Raw genomic sequence first — 20,306 nt, 5'->3', positions numbered from 1 at the left:
TTTTTCTGTCTTGCAAGGGGGCAATTTTCCCCAGTCAAGAGACACACGGGGGCTGATTTTTGGAGTCATCAACACATTCTAAGGGCTTCCCTTGTGGTTCAGCTGGTTAAGAATCTGCCTGCAATGTGGGAGACCTGGGTTCGATCCCCAGGTTGGGAAGATCCCCTGGAGAAGGGAAAAGCTACCCACTCCAGTATTCTGGCCTAGAGAATTCCATGGACTGTATAGTCCATGGGGTCGCAAAGAGTCAGACACGACTGAGTGACTTTCACTAACAGGTTCTACATACACTGAGGGCAAACAGTGTCTATACTTGTAGACATTAACGACCAGTCTGCAGTTACTTCATTTTCTTCTTCATCAGTAAATATTCATTGAGTGTCCACAGAACAAAAACTCGGGAAGATCTATGACAAATCCCTATACTTAATTTGGTGAATCTGCCATCAAAAGCCACAGTGCCAATTCTGACACATCTACTGGATGACAAAAGATTTCAGAAGAAATTTCAAACACCAGAGAGTGGCAGAAAATTCTTATCAGGTTAAGTTCTGTGTCTGCTATAGAACTACACTATTTTTTTTTTTTTTTTTAGTTTTTCCTCCAATTATGAAAATGTTTTGTTTCAAAAACACACCAATTGACAGAACTGCACAGCGACTACCCACATACACACTACCTGGGTTCAATCATCGACACTTCACTCTATTTCATCATGTAGCTATCCATCAACCCATTAGGGGTGTTTGTTAGTTGCTTAGTCATATCCAACTCCTTGTGACCCCATGGACTATAGCCTGCCAGAAGCCTCTGTCCATGGAATTCTCCAGGCCAGAATACTGGAGTGGGTAGTCATTTCCTTCTCCAGAAGATATTCCAAATCCCGGAATCGAACCCACGTCTTTGGGGTGTTTGGTGGTACCTTTAAAAATAAATTGCAAACTTCAGTAGGTTTCCCCCTGAATACTCTAGCAAGTGCATCATAACCAGAGCTCAAGCTTCTTTCAGAGTTCCTTTCTTTTTTGTTAAAATGTACATTCAATGAAATGAAATGGACACATTTAAATGTACCAGGAGCTGTGTTTTGACAATTAGATACCCAAACTGCTAGAAGTGATAAAATACAGTTGTTGTCCCTGAAAAATGGTGGGTTCAAGGGCTGGGGGAGGTGATGGGGAACTGGTGTTCAGTAGGAAGAGAGTTTTAGCAGAGCTATACTACTGAACAAAAGTAACACATCTTCAACTTTGAAACGGAAGTTACACTCTACCCTTGAGAGCAGAAGGGAGAAGTCATTGCAGGGGGACTGAAGGAAATGACCCCTGCCATGTCCATCCATTCCCATCACATGGAATTCTATTCTGACTCTTTTTTCTAAAACATGTAGAAAGCTCTCCTGAGGAGGTAAAGTACATAGAACTTCTCCTAACAATTTTCCTTCCAGGGTACTCCACCTTTTCCCCAAGAAGCTCTTTGCTCTGAGGAGGGCTCAGACTTTGTGTCTGGATGTTGGACCAGGCGTCTGGGGATTTCAGAGATTCCCACCCCACGTGGGCATGTGCTCTCTCAAGAGAGATGACCCAGGCCGCCACTCAGAACTTCTGCCCCCCATGGAAACCAATCCTCAAGGCCTTCTGAAGTCAACTGAGCTCAAGAAGGAATTATTTGCCATGTTGTATTATTAAAATATTATAAAAAAAAATTATCTGCCATCTTTGATCATTAAGATATGAAAGCTGGGATAGCTGAAAACTCTAAAAATCAACAGAATACAGATACTCCTGCAAATTTTCTAAAATGGATTACCAACTCAGATGCCGACTGATGGATGGTTTAACAATATCAGGATAATAATGAAGAAACACTGAAGTGTATGACATGTGAAGGATTATTTCATAGCAAATTTGAATAATAAACAAAAAAAATGAGTCCCTTTCAACCAGGAAAATTTATCTGTGGCGTAATGCCATGCCCAAAGCAATATTTAAATGATACTTAAGTGAGCAGTCTGTCAAATTATGTCCACTATTATAATATTCATTAATTTTGAAAGAAAAACTTATACTACATTAAACAAACAAACAGCACTCTGACATACACAGAGACCATCCCAATCCAATGATTATTTTTGGTTTAACAACCCAAGACGACAACTCTAAAGCTAGGTGAAACAAAGGGATAAAAATAGTGTGATTTCCTGGAAATCCCACAATGCAATTTCACTTTGAACTTGCAAGCAAATATCCAGGCATGATCTGCATGCAAGTGGGTGGCGCTTTGTTCTAGAACGATGGGTCCCAATTAAAAATAATGAGGCTTGTCTCCAGCCGCCAGACCCAATTAGAGATAATGAGGAGTGATAGCTCCAGAAATAGATTCATTTTTCTCTGATAGACGAATTGGGACAGGGGTCTTGCTAGGGGTCACTGGGATAGTCCTGGCAACAAAGCATGGGTCACTCAGGCTTAAGAAGCCCATACGAATCCAGTTATTAAATAAGGAAGTAGGAATAACCCCGTACATCGCTCATTCATCAGCCACTTACACCCCAGCACATTCAGATCTACGTTGTTAGCCAAACAGGGTGACTACTGACATTAAAACCTTTTGAATAATGACCATATCATTTAAATGATTGCTTTAAAAAAATGAGGAACAGAACATCTGTGGCTAACTTCACATATGTCTGTGTATGTTCATGCACAAGTGTATATGAGTGCAAAGAGTAACGAATAAGCAACAACAAATACAGGAGCACATGTTTGCACTTTTGGAAAAATTATGGACTTGCAGAAAAGCTGCAAAGATGGTACAGAGGGTTCTTGTATAACCTTCATCTAGTTTCTCTTCTCTAGCCCCTTGGATAGCAAGGACATCAAACCAGTCAATCCTAAAGGAAATCAACCCTAAATACTGAAATCAACCCTCCAAAATTCTATCATTGGGAGGACTGATGCTGAAGCTCCAATATTTTGGCCACCTAATGCAAAGAGCCAACTCATTGGAAAAGACCCTGATCCTGGAAAACAGTGAAGGCAGGAGGAAAAGGGGGCAACAGAGGATGAGCTGGTTGGATGACATCCCCGACTAAATGGACATGAGTTTGAGCAAACTCCATTAGACAGTGAAGGACAAGGAAACCTGGAGTGCTACAGTCTATGGGTCACAAAGAGTCAGACCCAACTTAGTGACTGAATAACAAGAAGTCTCTCTCAGTGTTCATATCTTTTGTAACCTGGCACGTCTATCACAACTAAGAAATGAAGTTAATCTTACCATCAACTAGACTTACTAGCCTGGGACTGTAAGAAGAGAGATTAAGATGGTGTGATGGGGTTGAAGAAGGGGGACAGGGCTGCAGCAGGAAGTGATGTAGGGACATACAAACTGCTGGGTCCCCGGGGAACCAGGACAATGATGAAACTGCTCACCAGATGGAAGAGATCACCTGGACAGGTACAGACAGGCAAGCAGTTTGTGCCCGAGGTGTCTGATTACCCTCTTCCAGCAAAGGCTGCTTCAAGCTGACAGGTACTCAGCAAAGAAATGCTTTCTAGATGGAGTCCTTGCCCTTAATGAAGAATGTCATCAAGGATACAAATGTCTTGTGTAAGCCTTCAAGAAGAGAACTAAGACATTCTCAGGATGATACATTTGGAAAGATTCAGTGAGAATTCATCATCTTTACCCCCAGTTCCCTGAGCAAGATTTAAAACTCTAAAGAAATGACAACTTTAACATGTTGCAAGGGGTTGCGGACTTCCTTGGTGGTCCAGTGGTTAAGAATCTGCCTGTTAATGCAGCAGACCATGGGTCTGATCCCTGGTCTGGGAGGTTTCCACATGCCAAAGACAGTTAAGCCCGTGTACCACAACCACCGAAGTCCGCACTCTACCGCCTGGACTCTGCAACAAGACAGGCCACTGCAAGAAGCCTGCTCACCACAACTGGAGAGTAGCTCCCACTCGCTGCAACTGGAGAAAGCCCGCACTCAGCAACAAAAACCCAGTGCAGCCAAAAATAAAGAAAATTTTTGTCTGGCAGAACACCACAATATTGTAAAGCCACTATGCTGCAACTAAGAAGAAATGCATTTGAAATAAATAAGCAGATAAACATTTTAAAAAGAAAAGGGGTTGGGTTTTGCCAACATATCTTAATCATGAAGAGGGGGGAGTTTTTAAAATGTTTGGTAGGTGGGGTTTTCCAAAGATGGTCACAATAGTATCTCCTATTCCACTGGCTCTTCTAGATCGCTCCATTCCCCTATCAAAAGGTGGAGTCTAATTCTACCCTTGAGTCTAGGTGGGCTTGTGATTCACTTGTAACCAACAGAAGGTGGCAGAAAGGACACTGTGTGGCTTCTGGGCCTAGGTCAAAGACACAGCTGCCATCACAGCAGCTCCGCTGCCCAGCGGCTGCCACGCTGTGTGGAAGCCCAGCTATGTGGAGAGCCCACCTGCAGGCCCTCTGGTCAGCAGCCCTAGCCCTCCAGTCTCCTCAGCAAGGGGCCAGATGTGAGAGTAAGCGAGTCTTTGGATAGTGTGAGCCCAGCTATCAGATGACGCCCATCTCAGCATTCCAGTCCTCCAGCTGAGGACTTGGACATCAAGGAGCCAAGACAAGCCCTTCCTACTGTTCCCTACTGGAAGTCATCACCCACAGAACTGGTGAGCATAAGGAAAGCATGGTTGCCTTATACCACTGAATTTGGGGTGGATTTTTATTGCCCAACAGTAACCAAAACAATGAGGCATATTCTCTCTTGATTGACCTCCATGAACCAAATCCCAAGACTGGCCACTGCGTTCCATCACCCGTTGAACACACTGGTGACATCCAGGCCTGTTGAACTCTCAAAAGCAGCAGGAGACCTTCAAGAACCTTGCTACACAAGGTCCAGGAACCAGCAGCCTCAGCACCATCTGGGAGCACTTAGAACTGTACCATCTTGGGCCCTATCCCAGACTTACTGAATCAGCATCTGTATTTTTATAAGATTCCCAGGTTAAAATATGAGTATAGCAGAATGCACGGCAGATGCTATGCCCAAAGACCAATCAGAGTTCCTTCCTCCCTTGCCTCCTATAAAGCATGGAAATGTCAAATACTGGGTGTTCCAGGCTCCCTTGCAGCTAAGGGAGGCCTCACAGGCCACGTTGAGCCAAAGAGCTACAAGTGGGAGTGCATGGGAGAGGCTTCCAGGAAATCGTTCTAAAGAATAAAGATGCAATTTACACGTAGGCCTTCCAACACATCACTAAACGTTTAAAAAACATATCGTTCTCTGCGTTTAATTGCTACACAGCATTCCAACCATAGACCCACCTTGTGCAACCCCTCCATTTCCCTAGTGATGGATACTCCAACTGCAGCTCACAATTGCCTCGAACACCAGCATGATGAACATTTCCGACATGTTCTCTTTTGAACATATGCACAAGTCCTCACAGGAGTGAATTCCTTGGAGTGAGACTAGTGGGTCATCAGACACACACTTACGTAATTTCATTGCATTCTGCAAAACCTTGTTCAAGAATGATCACAGAAGTCAGTTTGTCCTTCCTTCACTAGTGTCTTAGGCTCCTGTTTCTCTGTATCATTGCCATTCCTGGGTACTTTTGGGTTCTACAATCTTCGCCAGTCTCATGGGTATAAAGTGGTATTCCACTGCTGTTTACTTTTGTGTTATTGACTATTTGTGAAGTTAGACAGAATGATTAACCAGACATGTTGATTAGCTAATCAGAGGAACTTTTTTCATATGCATGAGTGCATTTCTGGGTCTCTGATCTATTCTGTTTCACTGTTCATTTGTACTTTCATTATGCCTTAGGAGTGTGAATTAATAATTCAGATTGGAATTTTATCAAATGGTTTAATTAAGGAGAACTGACATATTCACAGTGTCAAATTATCACATCCAAATCACTAGGAAATGCAAATCAAAACTACAGTGAGATATCAATTCATATTCAGTAGGATGACAATTTTATATATGTATATATATATACACACACACATATATAAAGCAATAACAAGTGTCGGTGAAGACGTGGAGAAAGTGGAACCCCTGCCTGCTGCTGGGACTGTAAAAGGGTACAACTGTTATGGCAAACAGTATGAAAGCTCCCAAAGTGTTAAAAATAGAATTCCCATACAATCCAGCAGTTCCACTTCTGGGTATGTCCAAAAGGCTTCAAAGCAGGGACTCAGATATTTGTACATTCATGTTCTTAACAGCATTATTCAAAATAGCCAAAAGGTGGAAGCAATCTAAATGTCCATTTATGAGTGAATGGATAAACAAAAATGTGGTGTTACACACACAAACAGAAGATTATTATTCAGCCTTAAAAAGGAATAAAATGCTGACATATTCTACAACATGGCCAAACCTTAAACACATTATACTGAGTGAAATAAAACAAATCAAATTCAACTGGGAGTACAACAAACTAAAATGCTTCTCACAGCAAAGGAAACTAACAACAAGATTAAAAGGCAACTAGCAGATGGGAGAAAATATTTGCAAATCTCATTTGGAGAAGGGAATGGCTACCCACTACAGTATTCTTGCCTGGAAATCCCATAGACAGAGGAGCCTGATGGGCTACAGTCCATGGGGTTGCAAAGAGTCAGACACAACTGAGTGACTAACATTAACAACTAACACATCTGATAAGCACTTAATATCCAAAATATACCAGGAACTCATACAATTCACAGCAAAAAAAAAAAAAAAAAAACCAATTAGAAAGTGGGCAAAAGACCTGAATAGGCATTTTCCCAAAGAAGGTATACAGATGGCCAACAGGCGCGTGAAAAGATGCTCAGCATCAGTAATCATCAGGGAAACGGAAATCCAAACTACAGTGAGTGATTATCTCACACTTATTTGAATGGCTGTCATGAAAAGATTGCTATTGTTGTTTAGTTGCTAAATTGTGTCTGACTCTTTGCAATCCCGTGGACTGTAGCTGCCAGGCTCCTCTGTCCATGGGATTTCCCAGGCAAGAATACTGGAGTGGGTTGTCATTTCCTCCTCCAGGGGGTCTTCCGGACCCAGGGATTGAACCTGCATCTCCTGCACTGTAGGTTCTTCTACCACTGAGCCACCGGGGACACCCTAGATAAGAGCTAACAAATGCTAGCAAGAGAAAACGAAACCCTTGTGCACCAGCGAATGTAAACTTGTACAGCCACTACGGAAAACAGTGTGGACTTTCTGTAAGCAACTGAACCAACAGATATAGAATCAACAGAAATTGGTTGGTTCTAGGAATAGAACCAACCCCACTTCTGGTTATATATCTGAAGGAAACAAAATCCTTTTTTTGTAGAGATATGTGTCCTCCCTGTTCATTGCAGCATTATTCACAGTAGCCAAGGTATGGAAACAACCCAAATGTCAATTGACAGATGAATGGATAAACTCAGCATGATATGTAAACACAATGGAATATTATTCAGCTTTAGGAAATAGGAAATCCTGCCATTTTTGACTACATGGATAAAGTCAGAGGACATTACGCAAAGTGAAATAAGTCAAAGACAAATTCTGCACAGTATCCCTTATATGTGAAAAAATAAAAAGAAATTAAAAAAGAAAGCCAAACTCAAAGAAACTGAAAAGTAGTTGCCAGGAGTTGGGGACTGGGGACAAGGTTGGTAAATGGTACACATTTTCAGCTACATTATGAATGAAGTCTGAAGAGCTAATAAAAAAACATGGTGACTATGGCTGATAACACTGTCTCATATAATTAAAGACTGCTGAAAGTAGATCTTAAATTAACCTGATGGGGGAAATCACAATGTGAAAGTCACAATGTATATATGTTTATCAAATCATCAACATTGTATACTTTAAATCTTACAATTGTCAATTATATCTCAAAAAAAGAAAAACACCAAGTCTTGGATTCCTTGTTTTAGTGGTATATAACATTTGCTAATTGACTGAGGTAAGAACACTTAACAGAAGATCTACCCTCTTAAATTTTTACCTGTATAGCACAGTCAGTGTGTTTTACTGGCACAATGTCCTACAGACATCTTACCCCATCCTCTACCTTCATAGGCTCCTCTCCCACCAGGAGCCCACTTCTTTCTTCCTATTTCCCAGACCAGAGAAAATCAGGTGGATAAACAAAGCATTAGTGATTTAACATCTGAATTTTAAAACACCAAAAAGAAATGAGATACAGCATAAAAGAATGGCTTCATACCACCCTGACCAAGCAGAAGAGATATTTCGAGAGAAAAACAGGCAAGTAACTGGACTGCCCTTGTACACAGGGTCTCTCCAAGTGTCAGATCCCAGGGAGTGATCCACTCACCAGAAGACCCTGCCTGATACTACCATGCCATAACCTGAATGTTTTGGAAAAGAGAAGGAGAAGGAAGACTGCATTTCCTGATTCTGAAAGCTAAAGGCATGTTTGAATTGTAACAGCTAGTTTTTATCTGTCTGTGGAGCCTGCCAATGCAAGAGACAAGGGTTTGACCCCTGAGTCGGGAAGATCTCCTGGAGTAGGAAATGGCACACCACTCCGGTATTCTTGCCTGGAAAATTCCATGGACAGAGAAGCCTGGTGGGCTACAGTCCATGGGGTCTCAGAGGGTCAGACATGACTGAACACACATTTATTTTACTTTACACTAGGCATCTCATGTAAGTGGAAAGATACAATATTTGTCTTTTTTGTGATGGCTTATTTCATTTAATATATAGTCCTCAAGGTTCATGTTACAGCAGGTGTCAGAACTTCCTTATTTTAGATTTTAATTGGAGGCTAATTACTTTACAATATTGTAATGGGTTTTTGCCATACATTGACATGAATCAGCCATGGGTGTACATGTGTCCCCACATCCTGAACCCCCCTCCCCCCTCCCTCCCCATCCCATCCCTCAGGGTCATCCCAGTGCCCCGGCCCTGAGTGCCCTGTCTCATGCATCGAACCTGGACTGGTGACCTATTTCACATATGGTCATATACATGTTTCAATGCTATTCTCTCAAATCATCCCACCCTTGCCTTCTCCCACAAAGTCCAAAAGTCTGTTCTTTACATCTGTGTCTCTTTTTCTGTCTTGCATATAGGGTCATCCTTACCATCTTTCTGTATAATAGGTTCCAGTTTCAACCACCTCACTAGAACTGATTCAAATGCATTCTTTTTAATAGCTGAGTAATATTCCATTGTGTATATGTACCGCAGTTTTCTTATCCATTCGTCTGCCAAAGGGCATCTAGGTTGCTTCCATGTCCAAGCTATTGTAAACAGTGCTGCGATGAACATTGGGGTACACATGTCTCTTTAAATTCTGGTTTCCTCAGTGTGTATGCCCAGCAGTGGAATCGCTGGGTCGTATGGGAGTTCTATTTCCAGTTTTTTAAGGAATCTCCACACTGTTCTCCATAGTGGCTGTACTAGTTTGCATTCCCACCAACAGTGTAAGAGGGTTCCCTTTTCTCCATACCCTCTCCAGCATTTATTGTTTGTAGACCTTTTGATAGCAGCCATTCTGATTGGTGTGAGATGGTACCTCATTGTGGTTTTGATTTACATTTCTCTGATAATGAGTGATGTTGAGCATCTCTTCATGTGTTTGTTAGCCATCTGTATGTCTTCTTTGGAGGAATGTCTGTTTAAAAACTTCCTTCTTTTTTAAGGCTGGATCCTACTGAGTTCTGCTTATCCATTCACCCATTGGTGGACACATGGGTTGCTTCCACCTCTGGGCTATTTTCAAGAAGGCTGTGAACATGCGTGTGACATTTACTTGATTTAAAATAAACTGGGGGTGATTTTAGATTAACAGAAAAGTTTTAAAGATTATACAGAGAGCTCTTATCTACTCCTCACCCAGTTTCCGCCATACTATTTCATATTCCCATGGTACATTTATCACAACTAAGAAACTGCAGGTGGGACATTTCTATTAACTGTGCTCCAGACTTGATTCAGATTTTACCAGTTTTTTCCACTAAGCCCCTTTCTTCTTCCAGGATCCAACCCTGGAAGTACACCACACTGCCTTGAGCTGTCATCCCTACCCAGTCCCCTCTGATCTGGAACACTTTCTCATTCTTTATTTTTCATGATCTTGCCAGTTTTAAAGGGCACAGGTAAGGTATTTTGTAGAATGTTCTCCTTATCAGTAGACGGACATTAGCAATTTTAGACAGAATATCACAGAGGTAAAGATGCTATATGTCTTCTCACCCCATCTCATCAGGGGTCCATGGGATCCACATGTCATTGCTGATGTTAACCTTCATCTCTTGGTTAAGGTTGTATGTACCAGGATGCTTTCCTACGACATTACTATTTTTTCCCAGACCAGCCCCACAGGGAAGGGGGAGGGAAGAAGAAAGAATTGTTAACTATATTCACCTCCTAGAGGGCAGATGATGTATTGGGTAGGCCAAAATGTCTGTTTGGGTTTTTCTGTAAAATGCTATGGAAAACTCCAAATGAACTTTCTGGCCAACCCAATATATACATATTTGAGATCTTCCATGAAGAATATTTCTTGTGTCTCTCCCATTTATCTATTTTTCTTCAATCATTTATGTCAGTATGTACTCATGGACATTTAAAGGGTCAGTTATAATCCATTTTTTGGGCCATCCCTTGCTTTTCTAAACAGTGTATCAATAACTATACATTTTGAACTTCATACTTTAACATGTTTCAAACTTGACAGGCTTTTTACAAGGAATGAGTCTTGCCTCGGTGTTACTAATGTCATTGATATTTATGACCACAAAGGCCACATTGATCATTCTGAACAAGTGCCTATCCAACCCAGCACCTGAGAAACAGAACTGAACTGAGGGCCAGTTGCCAACCATCTCTAGAGTAATCCGGAGAAGCTTCCAAGAGTCCCCTCAAGACGGGGCTGCCAGACCCTTCTGGGCGGGTAATTAACTGGTTCAGAGGACATGGTCATTATCACTCAGTTGACTCACGGCTGTCACAGATCCCTGGGTTCAGAAAAAGCAATAAAACGTGTGTGAGATGCAGCTGCTTAAAAGCAAGACAGTTTTTGGAGTCAGACATAACAGTGTTCACTCAGACTTGTGTTCTGAGCTCTGTAACAATACAGTGTTTGGGAACAGAATGCTTAAACAATTCATTTGGATAGAGGTTTTGCTTTGGTTTTGAGAAACAAATTCTAAAAAGCTAAGACAATGATGCTAAGTTCTTTTTTTTTTTTTTTTTTGATGCTAAGTTCTTTAAAGCATTCAGGTTCTTGGGTTTTCTCCTGCTTGGAAAATTATTCCTTACCTTTACATCTGAAATCAAACAGAGATTTTGGGGGGAGAACTTACACGGTTTTATGTAGATGTTGCATATGCATCTTAACTACCACTGAAATGGCTATGCTCTTTTTTAAAATTTTATAAAGAGCTGTTAAAAATATAAATAAAAAGAAAACAGCCTTCCTTCGTTCAGAGTCCCAAGAACACACTGTTCTCTGCTGCTCTGCTCAATAACTCAGTCACGTCCGACTCTACGATCCTGTGGACCGTAGCCCACCAGGCTCCTCTGTCCATGGCATTTTCCCAGCAAAAATACTGGAGTGGGCTGTCATTTCTTCCTTCAGGGGATCTTCCTAACCCAGGGATTGAACCCGAGTCTCTTGCATCTCCTACATTGGCAGGCGGATTCTTTACCACTGCGCCACCTGGGAAGCCACATGTTACAGTAAGTGACCGCCAAGAGCACGCTGGCTGGTCACTTACTGTAACATGGTTTGTATTCAAGAATGTGTGTATGAGGGTGCTGTTTTCACTCTCAACAGAAAGCATGTCATGGGGTTTGCAGTCTGAGCTCTGCAGACTGACAGTTTCAAAATCAGAGGCATTGTATTTAAGAGAGCTTTTCATTTCTCACACAGATTAATTTCTGAAGCAGAGAAACCTCCCCAGCCCCTAGTCCACACAGCAATTAGTGAATAGCAAGTATTGGGTTTTGACAACGAGTCCTCTGCCAAATTCCCACTGCATGCCCCACTGCGAAGTCGCTCTGTATGCAAATTCTAGTGGAATTTACAAGAGTTCGATCTAAGCGCACTGACAGGACGCCTCTCACATGCGCTGGGTAGGTTTCAGGGCACACAGGAGGCACTGTAGAATCTGGGGCAGGCTAGGTGCTGAAACGCAGGCATCCTTAGGGACTGAGCACCCCAAACAAGTCAGGCACTAGGACCTCCACCGCATTCTCCAGGCTGAAGTTGTGGAGGTCTTTTTGTCCGTTACATCCATGCATGTAATCAGTGATTGTTCCTATTGTAAATCCCAGATTCACCATCTGTATGCTCCAAAGGGCTGGGTGATTGTTAATACGCTGTCCCTATGGGATTAATCTGCAATTTCACACTAAATGATTTTTAAGTATAATTTGTTACAATGATACAACATTACCATTTCTAAAACAAACAGCCCGGATTGTTACCTTGCAATGAAAAGCAAAAAGTTTGTGTGCTACTGTTTCACATTCATTTCGTTTTAGACACAAATAAAGATATGGGAAAAAAAAAAAACCCAGTCCAGAACCTTGGGAACGGGTTTTATGAAAGGAATACATTGCTTTTTATTCCTGGGGAACAGTATCTGAACCTGTAGTAGTTATAAAAGGGAGCAAGTTGTCTGAACAGTCTTTTAAAACCACTTAGATTTGTTTGGTGTTTGCAGAATAAGGGAGTTTACAGTAAAAACAAAACAAAACTCTGTTGAGCAAAGAAGTGTTAAAAGTTTTTTGTAGACAAATGAGGAGCCTCCAAAATCAGTCTTCGATACTAAAAAGAGCTGGCTCCAAATGTGCAGAGAATATTTTTTTCCATGTCTTGGTTTGTTACACAGAAGATGTTACTCCAAAAGTTTTAAAGCTATGAATTTCAAACTATGTCATCTAGAAGAGAATATTATTGGAAAGCAATCTAATGGCAGCCAGGATACCAAATATTGAGACATTTGTGTGCATTTTACTAAGAATGAAGACTTTCCACTAGATTGAAACAAATGCAAAAATTCCCTTCCCCCACCCCCTTCTGCCCAGGAACATTTTAGGGTGAGTTCAAATGTTCCTTTTGCGGATCAGATGGTTGAGATGTTGGAAGCAATTCAAGTTACAAACTTTGTTCAATTTTTATTATAATCCGCCCCATAAACTAAATACATGACATCTATGGGACCTATGTGGGGGCCAACAATTCCCTGGGATGGAACTTCATCCATCTCAGTGGGATGTGCCTTGTCCCAAGCTATGCATCATTTACAAAGATGCCTAAAAGGGCTTGCCCATCAGAAACCACTGGTTGCAGAAGAGTTGGAGGGCAGGGCCCCCCATACCACTTCTTCCCATCCTCTGACACCATCAGGTAGAACAGACAACGTGAACCAAGTCTGGATTATTTCCTCATCTCTCATGTGGGTGCAATCACACCCACCTCACAGCATTGTGAGGACCAAGAAAGATGCCCAAAGCACTTAACATATCATCCAACAGAGTAAGTTTTCCAAAAAGGGTAACTTACTATTTTTATTAGCTGTTGACAATCTTTCTGAGGTTCTGACGGCATCACAGGCACAAAATCCATTTCACTTTTGTCTTCATTATTATAAGAAAAACAACAAAGACCCATAAACACATGGTCAGAGGCCAGTGGCGAGGACCTTGGCCTGGGGTTGGGCAATAAGGAGTGGTAGAGCCTGTGGCAACCTGGAGAGCATGTGACCATCCCTCTAAGGGGTGGGGGGAGGGGGCAGCAGCATTCGATCTCAGCCGAGGGCTCCCTCATGGGATCATGGGCCTGGTGCATCCAACTTTTCAGATTTTTCAGGAAAAGCTGGAAATCCCAGCTTGAAGATTTTCCAACGCCGGCTTCTAATTCAAAAGTTTTTAGAAAGAAAGCCCATGAGCCAAACAAAGCCTGCTTATGGCTGCGTGTGGCCTGCAGCACCCTGGCTGAGGACGCCTGCTAGAAGCCAACAGAAAAAGACAAAGAAATCAGAATATAGAATGGAGTAACCGCCACAGGGCTGTCTTATAATGTAGACTCAGATTAGATGTGGAATGGCACATTAACTGTACCCAGAACACAGATGGAGAGGCTGCAGCCATATACTCGGTACAAAATGAGAAAATATATACACACACACAACAAAGCATGCAGAGGGACCGGATTAAATCAATGATAGAATTCCCAGGTGAGAGCTTTCCCCTGCATGATGACTGCTAAATGGATTTCCTGGTGGGTAAACGAAGGGCTTGGATTGGGTAAAAGTATGATTGGGGGCAGAAGATAAGCACCTTGGGTATTTTTTTTACACCTAAAATGGCATTATTTTGAGGGAGCCTAATTTCTCCCGAGATGCCAGAAAAAGGTGGTACAACCTTTCTGATTATGAGAGAGATGTGGTAAATCCAGACTCTATTGATTTTTCTTAAACTTTTTATTTTGTATTGGGGTATAGCTGATTAACAATGTCATGATAGCTTCAGGGGGACAGCAAAGGGACTCAGTCATACCTATACATGCATCCCTTCTCCCCCAAACTCCCCTCCCATCCAGGCTGCCACATAACTCTGAGTGGGGTTCCTTTGCTGTGCATAGGTCCTCGCTGGTTACCCATCTTAAATACAGCACAGACTCGACTGATTGTAAAGGTTGAGAGAGTTTCCCAGAGTAACTCAGTTGATTCCTTATTTGCTCCAGGAGAGTCTAGCTGCAGAATAAGGACTTTAACGAATACACAATCTGGAAACACAGCCTTCATTGGTTGAGCATCTCCTATACACTTGGTGTGGTCTCCAAGCCTCACTGAGCCCTGAAGAGTGGGTGGTGTTTTTTAGAAACAGGGAAACAAAGTCACAGGAATAACTCATCCCAAAGCCACTAACAAGGGAGGGGCAGCACTGAGACTTGAACCCTGGCTGGCCTCACAGCTGAGCCATTACACTCCTCCCAGGGTGCTGTCCCCCCATTTACAGAGTTGGCAGGGAATGGATGGTTCTAAATATTCTAACTCAGGTGGATGTTAAGATGCCTGCAATTATTTGCTTTCCAAAAATAAAACATGCTTCAAGTCAAGATGATGCCAAACAATCTGATAAATCTTTATTTTTTATTCAGAAAGTGAGCATTACAATAATGTAGATAGTCATACTCGCCAAGAGCTATACCCAACTTTTTAAAATATTTTTATTCTAGGAGCCCATTTTAGTCTCTACTTGGATATTTAAACTTAAGCCAAATAGAAAGACACCTTCCTGATAGTTTCAGTATGGTTGTTGCCAAGATATATACGGTGAAATTGATATCGCATTTTTTCCTTTCAAAGGATTTATTTTTGTACTCCTCTCCATCATCACAATTAGGTGTAATTATATTTGTTATGGGCTTCCCTGATAATTCAGCTGGTAAAGAATCCACCTGCTATGCTGGAGACCCTGGTTCGATTCCTAGGTCAGGACGATCCTCTGGAGAAGGGATAGCCTACCCACTCCTGTATTCTTGGGCTTCCCTCATGGCTCAGCTGATAAAGAATCGGCCTGCAATGTGGGAGACCTGGGTTCAATTCCAGGATTGGGAAGATCCCCTGGAGAAGGGAAACGTTACCCAGTCCACTATTCTGGCCTGGAGAATTCCATGGACTGTATACATTTGTTAAAGCAACAGAAGCTTACTTGTTCAACTTTAGTAGAAAAATAGCTACTGTACTTGGACTTGGCACTGACATTCAAGGATAAGGTGTGGAATTCCACAGAATTTTGGCACTGGGTGGGCCTCAGAGATTTAATCCCACTTGTCTCTGGTCTGTGAGCCCCTTTCACCTCTTCTCAATCTCTGCATCAACAGCTGGGAGAAGGGCACTTTCTACGGTCCGAGGTGACAGGCTGGCCTGGAGCTGCTGTCTCTGTTAGAGAAAGTTTTTTTCTTATCCTGGTTAAAATAAGCCCTGGAATCTTATAACCCAGTGATCTCAATTTAGCTTTGGGGGAGTCACAGGTGAAAAGCCCTCTGGGTTTTATTCTTTCAACACACAAATTTTCAAACAAACAAAAACATACTCCAAAGAAAAAAACTTCATAAAAGGAATGCCTCCAAACAACAACTAAATTAGAGTATTATAAAGGGAAAGAGAAAACTCCAGCAACCTGCTTGGAGCACATTCAAGGGTGCCATTCAACAAAAGGCTGAATTTATTAGCTGCCAACAACCTTTCTGAGGAATAGCACAGGGCAGTGATGGAACTGGATCTGGGTGGAGGCAATAGGGTATCATCTAGATTCAAAAATCTTAGAGTACTCCTTTCCTGAAAACATCCAAGGGTTTAGCATCCTTTTGTTAAATAAGACGTAGGCCAACAATGATAAGCGGCAGTTCCTCTACAAACGTGCTCCCAAAGAACCATAATACACATATCAGTCATGCTAACAGGAGCAAAAGAGATCAACAGCCAGGGTACTTTCATGGTCTCCCACAGCAAAAAAAAAAAACCCATTCTGTCCTCCCCATCTGAGGAAGCTGTGTTTAGAAATCAAACAGGCGCTTCATGTTGCCGTGCAACCAACTTAGGAAATGAGAATCAGAAATTACTGTTAGAGGCAGCATCAACTTTCGGTAGTGAACCCTGGGTATGCTTTTTCAACTGAAAACTCTCTTAAGAGAAAATACCACCTGATTAGGTTTTTTTTTTTTTTTTGCAATAGATGAAGCAAGAAAAAAATTTTTAAGCCTATAAGCATCCTGTGTGCCAGATACAGGTCTGGGTGCTGTGGCCTGGAGGGGTTGTTCTAATATAATCGTACCTGAAAAAAAACCTTGATATCTCTGCTTCGTGGACCTGCCCCGTGGTTCACTATGCCAATCAATGAATTAGACTGGGAGAAAGAGAAGTGATTATTTATTGCTATAGATCATCTATCTCTGACCACGTTCCCCTTGCCCCTTCGCTGCCAGAAAATCAGAACAATAAGTAAAGCAAAAGTCAAGAACTTAGTAGAAAGAAGAAGCAGTCGTAGTCTGTAACAATATGGAATTGCTACTTGGTCAAACAAAACCTGTTTTAAACTTGCTGGTGGTTTTAGTTGGTAAGTCGTGTCCGACTCTTGTGACCCCCTGGACTGTAGCCCACCAGGCTTCCCCGTCCATGGATTTTGCAGGCAAGAATACTGGAGTGGGTTGCCATTTCCTTCTCCAGGGGATCTTCCGGCCCAGGGATCAAACCCAGGTCTCCTGCATTGTAGGCGGATTCTTTACCAACTGAGCCACCAGGGAAGCTTGCTGAGTAGTTTTTAATCCTTCCATACCAACTCTGTTCCTACACACTGTTGTGAGGAACTGGTCTTTCCAGCTATGACTGAGTTGGTTTTAAGCTCATAATCAACATCACAAACATTTCTTACATAGTTGTGGGCACCCAAGCTCTGAACAGACCAGGCAAATAATATACTGCTCAACTACCTCAACTTCAGAAACACTGGCCCAAGTTGAAACAGTCTCTGCTACACCAAACCAGAGAGCGAGAGAGAAGCCACATGCATACCTATTGTTTCTGCTCTCTTCTGCCTTCCTTTGGTAGTCAGAGGACTGATGAACTGTTGAGGCTTTGGGACATCTTGCTAGCAGGGAAGCAGGTCCGCTTGCGAAATCAGAATCGATCTGAGGCTCTTGGTAACCAGAAGCAAATGATAAGGGGCCATATAGCCATGGAAGCAGGTGAATTTCACATTCTTCCATTCAAAAAAGAAAAACAGGGTAGAATCAGTCATCTTTATTTAGCTCAGTGAGATCATCTGGTACAGGTGCACACACTTAATCATAGAATTACCAGAAAGTCTTGTTAGAGGATTCCCCTGTTCTTCCCTTTTATGGTTCTAATTTCACCCCAGGTGACTGCTCTAATCCAGCAGGTTTGAGAATTACCATACATTTATAAAAGGGAGAAGATGTATTAACCTAACAAAAGAAGGATTTCTGCCAAGTTACCTGGGTTTTCTGAATAACTCTAACAGTAGGCGTTTGAGTGGCAATGTTTTCACCAACCAATCCTGGAGCAAAAAACTCAAAAGCTCCACTCTAGGGAAACGATAGTTGCCAACCAAAACCCCTGCAGAGAGGTCAAGTTCCTGAGGAAAAGGGGATTCCAAGGAACTGCCCAGGACATCCTGAATCTCTAACTTAAACAACTATCTTCTTTTAGTGAGAAGTCTTTGCTCTTTTTTTCCCATAGTGCATGAGTCTGCAGAAATTCAAGATTGTCTGCCTTTTATTTTAAAAGCTTTACTGAATCTGCCAGTTTTCAGAAGAGAGACTTCCTTTCCAAACCATCCTAAAGATATAAAATTATACCTGGATGAAAAGGACTGTTACTTCAAAAGAAGGTTGTCAAGTTACCACTACTCCCTCAAACTGGCCCCCTCCCCGCCACACACACTATTTACTGACAATTCCCTTAAGGATTAATGCAAATAAACCCAAATGCTTTGAATGCTTACAACTTAACTTCTGAACTAATTGTAGGTCATTTGGGGACATTCAAAGCAATGTAAACCATCTTTGGAACTGGTCAAAATACATAGTTTCAATACTTGCAGGTGTCGAAGGAATGAAAACTGAGAAGTTTCATGACCATGACCTTAACTAGTATCTGTAAATTACATTCTCCCCACCCCCAGAGAATGCAAGCTGATCTATTTACTCCGGGCAGAGAAGAATGAAGCAAGGGCGCCCAGGTGCTACAAGAAAACATTCGGGACATGGAGCACGGCCAAGATCACAGCCCACCTGAGTGAGAGAGAACACCCAGGCACACCCAGCCTAGGGAGCTCCGGCTCCTTCTTAAAGGTAAACAGAGAGTCGGAAAGACTTCCCGGACACGGGTGCGGAGACCCGGCTCCCCTGCCCGCTTCGGGACAAACAAATCACGTGAATACAGCCTCCAGAAACCCAAGAAGCACGGGATGCCCGGCCTGACTCCGCCAGAGGCGCAGACTCGGGGGCAGGTGCTGTGGAGTCGCGGGGGCCGAGGTTCCAATCCCCACTCCGCCCGTGCGCCCTCGTCCACTCATTACCGCTCAGAGCATCAGTTTCCCCAAGAGGACCATCCTGTCCCCTAAGGCGCTGGTGTGAAGGATAAACCAGGCGGCAGAAACAAGCAGATAAAGGATGACTGTGACTATTATTGTTAAGTCGCCGAATCCTGTCGGACTCCTTGGTCACCCTTGGACTGTAGCCCGCCAGGCTCCTCTGCCCATGGGGATTCTCCAGGCAAGAATACTGGAGTGCGTTGCCATGCCCTCCTCCAGGGGATCTTCCGGACCCAGGGATCGAACCCGCGTCTCCTGCACTGGCAGGCGGGTTCTGACCCATTGCAAATTATCCCAACAGAGGCCCAAGACGGAGGCGGGCCGAAAACGCAAACTTCCTCGGAGGATCAAACTAACTCAAGCTCCACCTAGGGGCTGGGGAGACCTTTGTCCGCGTTCGAGCCCCGCCGCCCGCGGCCCGCGCCACCTTTCCCGCGGCGGGCGCGGGGCGGGGCAGCCGGCGGCGCGGGCCGGGCGGCGGGGAAGGCGGGAGCGCGGGCGCACCGGCGGGCCACGGCCGCCAACGGCTCGGCTGCGCTCTGCTGGGCTCAGCCGGTCGCGCGGGACCGCGAGCGCCGCAGCCTCCACCGCACCCGCCGCCGGCCGGGCCTAGGGACCCGCCGCGCTCGCTCCGGGCAGACTCACTCTCCACGCGGGACGGGGGCTGGCGGACCCCGAGTACCCCGCCCTAGCGGTCCCAGCAGGTGCAGGCGCCCGGCTCCAGCGCTCCGGACTCCGCGGGCCTCTCCGGCCGCGCGCCGCGCCGATCCGCGCGGGCGCAACTTTCTTAAAGAGACAGGTGGCCTGAATCCGTGTTTACCTGGGGCCCCGACTCGGCCTCCTGGCTTCTCCGCACCGCCCTCCCCGACCCCCGCCCCCCCAACACAAACACCCATTGCGGGAGAGAGAGGGGGCTGCAACAGATCTCCACACCCACCCATCTGCTTTCCCCCTGGGCTGTGACGGACTGCAAGTTTTTAATGCACCCAGCATCCTTTTGCAACTTAATTCTTTGGGCCTAAACCACCCTCCCACTCACTGCTCCTCAACGCATGCTCGCGAGCGTGCAGTTTGGGGGCCACTGCTAACAAAGTTTGAACAGGGGTGTCCCTACAGCCTGCGCCACACCCCACCCGGAGCCCCCGGGGCGTGCAAGGCTCGCTGCTGCTGGGAAACGCCCGCTGCAATCCCCTTG

At 43.9% G+C, this 20,306-nt stretch overlaps 1 protein-coding gene across 1 annotated transcript in view; it reads right to left on the bottom strand.

Moving 5' to 3' along the window:
• The window catches only part of MYO1H (myosin IH), an 89,539-nt gene extending 69,625 nt beyond the window's left edge, over window positions 1-19,914 (bottom strand). Inside the window, exon 1 of the mRNA XM_043438627.1 lies at window positions 19,757-19,914. The gene's annotated coding sequence lies outside the window, so the exon portion shown is untranslated. The remainder of the gene's footprint in view (window positions 1-19,756) is intronic.
• Window positions 19,915-20,306: the final 392 nt, after the last annotated feature.

Source organism: Cervus canadensis, chromosome 1, assembly GCF_019320065.1.
Source record: "Cervus canadensis isolate Bull #8, Minnesota chromosome 1, ASM1932006v1, whole genome shotgun sequence".
Lineage (NCBI taxonomy): Eukaryota > Metazoa > Chordata > Mammalia > Artiodactyla > Cervidae > Cervus > Cervus canadensis.
The sequence above is the reverse complement of the archived record's forward strand: the minus strand, read 5'-3'. Positions and strand labels throughout refer to the sequence as shown.